Source organism: Microplitis mediator, chromosome 9, assembly GCF_029852145.1.
Source record: "Microplitis mediator isolate UGA2020A chromosome 9, iyMicMedi2.1, whole genome shotgun sequence".
In the NCBI taxonomy this organism is placed as follows: Eukaryota; Metazoa; Arthropoda; class Insecta; order Hymenoptera; family Braconidae; genus Microplitis; species Microplitis mediator.
This window is the reverse complement of record NC_079977.1, coordinates 2,087,187-2,091,825: the sequence shown is the minus strand read 5'-3', so window position 1 is coordinate 2,091,825 and position 4,639 is coordinate 2,087,187.

Sequence of the window (4,639 nt, the reverse complement as noted above, 5' to 3'; positions counted from 1 at the left end):
ATGAAGGCAAACTGGACCTATACGTCGGTTATTATTTTTTTTGCCCGGAGTGGATTAGGACCAGGAAGGAATTGCTTTTTTGAATAAGGGATGGTCGTTTTTTTTTATCGATTACGATTCGATTTTGATCTTATGAATTATATTAATCTACAATAATCATTTTTCATCTTCCTCCGGCTGTATTTGCATGCCAACTTCAGTTCCACAATAAAGAAACCAATAATACGTCATATAAATATACAAACAATCAGCAAAATTGAAAATAATTGGAAAAAAAAAATTTTAAATGATGACCTTGAAAAACGTAACAAAGAAAACTTTTTTTCTAACAAATATTAAGACGTGAAAATTTTTTTCACGTGAGTTTACAGCAGGAGACAAGATGTCAGTAGCAAATAATGAGTAAAAAACGAAAACTTAATGGAATAGTATTGTATTATAGATTTCGCATGTCCCTGCGAGTTTGATTAAATACAAAATAACCTTGCGTAGTATAAAATGCATTATAATTTATCATGTAGTATCTTATTCTCGTGGCAGCATTAAGAAGCCCTCTTGCTAAATCTCCTCGTTGAATAAACTGCCGTAGCATATCCAGCAGCCAGGAGTCTTAACAGTAGTTGTAATGAGCATGCAGAGTGCGCGGGAGTGCAATCAGACTTAATCTCGTTGCTGAGAAGAAACTCTTCCCCTCATGACTGAGCATACATCACAGTCTGCCCCCAAGAGATCGAGTCCATTGTTCCCATCTGGTAGTCCAAGGTCTTCTTCATCCCATCTTTTTATTTTATTTTCATTCTTTCATTATATATAGATTTTTTTAGCCATACATATGAGCCCTAATGGACTCTGGCTAATTACTTACCACAAATTAACCTTTTGAAAAATTTCAAAAGAATGTTAAAAATTTTTTCAACCTCTCGAGGATTTCGTAGGATGAAAAATGTCATTCAAAATGTATTATTAAGATTATCTCTTTATATGACTGGCCCTTGAAGGCTCAACTCATATACTACTACTCTTTTTGCCAGCTAGATATAAACGACTGGATTATAATGTGAGCTCGACATGACACGGTTGCAATTGCTATGCTCACGGATCTTACTCTCTGGGAGTCTTCTTACATTAGGTCTTCTTTTATCTCAGTGCACTTCACATCAGCGAGACTGAAAATACTCCTTTCTCTCCCCCGCTCTCTATATAATACTACATAACCGCGCACTCGTTCGCTCACTTTACTCTGGCTCTACTTGGTTCAGCTCTCTGTGCTCTTCTTGGAACAATCACGGTAAGGCGCATAGCACACGAGAGCATGCCAACTCTCTATGGCACGAGCACTACGTCAAACCTTTTACCTTTCCAAAGGTGCAGCAGCTGCACGTCTACTTTACGCTCACATTATTCACGGTATTTCTTTTAAGAAAAAAAATAATAAATCCCCAGACTTTTTTGACAAAAGAATTTCCCTACATCTTAACATATTTCCAGAATATATGTATATATATTTTTTTTACAGAGCGAAAAAACGTTTTAATTAATACAGCGGCAGTTTTTCTTGTCAAATTTATTCAGCGATTAGTTAACGTATTTTTCGCCTCCGTTTTCCGAAATTGGAAGTTTTAAATTGAATTTAAATCAATGAATAATTTAACACTCGATATCACAATCCGATCTTGTGTAGCCTTAATCAGAAAGTGTATCTGCAGCTTAAGCAAGGGAAGAAAGATAGATTGACACAATATATATCTGTATCCAAGCTGAAGCACCCGGACCACCGAGAATTAAAGTGGTCGTTTGGTTTTTGTTGCTACGGTGGTGTATTATTGTCACCCACTTGTGGTAATCTTTTCCATCGTTCTATCTGTTTTTGTATTTATTTTTTAGTCCATCAAGATCTTCAGCTGCACTTATTCCGTACACACCCAGACACACTGAGATGAGACTACAGACCGAACCGTAAAATGGCTAATGCGTTGGAGACGGTTTCATATCTACAACTGCCATCTGGTCTCATCTGACACCTTGGGTGGCGTCTTCATTTGCTGTATATACCTCTCCGCGTACCTCTACCTCACGTACGATATCTACCTTCAATCTCGCGTGTCACTCAAGACAACTCGATGTTTTTGTCTTATGTCACATTTCCATTTCCACGCCTCGCACCAATTTATCTCTCATACACGCCCATAAATATTATTTCAACGTTTTGACTGCACTACGTGTCTCTCCTTGGTACCAAAAAAGTCTCTGGAAAATTTCAGCCGCCTAAATTAATTACAGAAAAACTTTTCTTTGTTACGAAAATTCAAGGTCATTCGTATTTTTCATTATTTTGGTAGAAACTCTTTGATAAAAAGGTTTTACACACTCGTACTAATTTTTTACACCTTCAGCGGTCATTAGCCGTGTTTTTCGGTTTATCACCGAAATTTTATAGCCTGAGAAGTGGGTCGATCCACATCGAAAGTATTCCCATTGTAAAAAGTGACATCGCGTTAAAAAAAAAGTCTCCGTTATTTTTTATGGCTCAATTAAATGTATTATAATTTATCCGACATGAAAAGGGAATATTATAAAATTGTATATAGACAAGACCGTCAATTATTAACTCATTACTCGTCTACTCGCAGCTCGTAAGTGCGAAACGTGCGCAAAGACCTCAGACATAATCAGCACGCCAGAGAGAACAAAACGAGTTGTATTACTCCTCATATATACATATATATAAGTATGTACATATAATATGGACGATGGTAAGTCTGCTGGCGTAGTTAAAGTGGTAAAGATTACTACTGGCTTAGCGGCATCTTGCCAGCGCAACTCTTGCTTTATTCCTTTCTCCACAACTCGACTCTATTCTTAGATCTAAGAGACAGGTGGTCGAGGCCTAGGCGAAACTATTCCCATCTTTTTTCATTATTATTATATACTGAAAACTTTTAAATCCTCATCTACAGCATCTACAGCCTCTTCATCCACCTGGTGACGCCTACGTAACAGGATTCGCGAATGTAAAAATATGTTTTATACTTTCTTATTTTTTTTATCACTAAAAACTATCTTATAAATACTCCCGCTTTATTAAAATCTTTTTAAAAGCATCTAAATAACCTTGACCAGAGAAAAAGATCTTTTCATTCTCTGATTCTTAAAAAAATGACTAAAAAAAGTAATCCTACTGTTAGGTGGTCTTGAGTCAGCCAGCATGAAAAATGGCAAACGTTAAATATTTTAAGTCTACAGGGAATTTTATTCCTTAAACGCTTCAATCGGCACGCGCATCCCATTTTAAAATTTTTATCGATATATTTATACGCGTTTATAAACACAAAAGAAGTATTTACAATAAAAAATAAAAAAAGACGTATCGTGGGTTCTTGACATAAAGAATTTGTGTAAAGGAAACCGTCTAGACAATTAGATTTACACAGTTGTCCAAAAGTTATTCCAATATCTCCAGCAGCACTTGCTGGAAGATATGTATAGTTATAGCTGTAGATGTGCAAGTATTGTTGTCACACTCAGTGAGAACTTATTCCTGGTTCAATGAGTATGAGGCGTGGGAATACAAGGTATTGTCACAACTCAGCAGTGTCCAATGCACACAGAGCATAGAGTTCTCAACAGCGGGCACAACGCCAAGTTGTCTTGTCATTTTAAAAGACATCCTTGTGTATTATATAGTTGGATGTACGTTAAGGAAACCAATGGAATCCAACCAGCGCCAAGTCTCATCATCTTCGACATTTCAATGGCACACAAGTAAATTGTGTGCTGGCTGGCTCTTGAATGTTAACTACAGACATATCAACTGTTTAGAATACACAGATCTTCAATACTGGCCATTCAAAATTGCATATTCATACTCCTTATATCTTTGTCATACTTTGCTACCAATGGAGAAAAGATACTTCTTGATAAACAAAAATATATTCAGCCTCTCACGTGAATACACTTTAGTTTATTTTATTTTTTTTATACTGGCCCTCTTCAGAAAAAAGGATTTCCGGAAAATATTATTCACTGACGAATTCACTGAGTGGACAAGTTTATTTCAGCAGGAATAATAAAAACAAGCAGAGTAATATAATAACAAAATAAATCCTCACGAGAGTGTCTAGTGGAGTCGTGACCAAGTTTGTCTGAGTTTTGTGCTGGTCCTAAAATAATAACTAAAGCCACCTAGGTTGACTGGTGAAAAAATAAAAAATAAGACATATTGTAAAAGTCAGTGTGTAAAAAGGATCCTCATTGAAGAATGATCACGACTTTAGACTCAGAAGGCTGCAATGCTGAGCTTAACAAACTCTTCGATCTCGGCGTGAGGTCTCGGTCCATGATTATGACCAGCGGATGTTTGAATACATTTTTTTCGTGGTTGCCTACTACTACCCACTACAGTTGGTCTTGGGACATTCTGTACTTCGGACGTTCGATGGACAATGACCAGGCCCAGGCCAATGTGCAGTGTCACGCGCGCGCCATCCTGTCGCCATTGCACACTTGTTCACTACGTGAGGTCCCCTTAGCTCTATATACACTTTTGTCCTTCAGCATGGATCCATTGAAATTTGAAACTGTTTTTTCTCGCCCAAAAGACGTCTCTCGATACCACAGACACGAGAAAAAAAGTCTGATC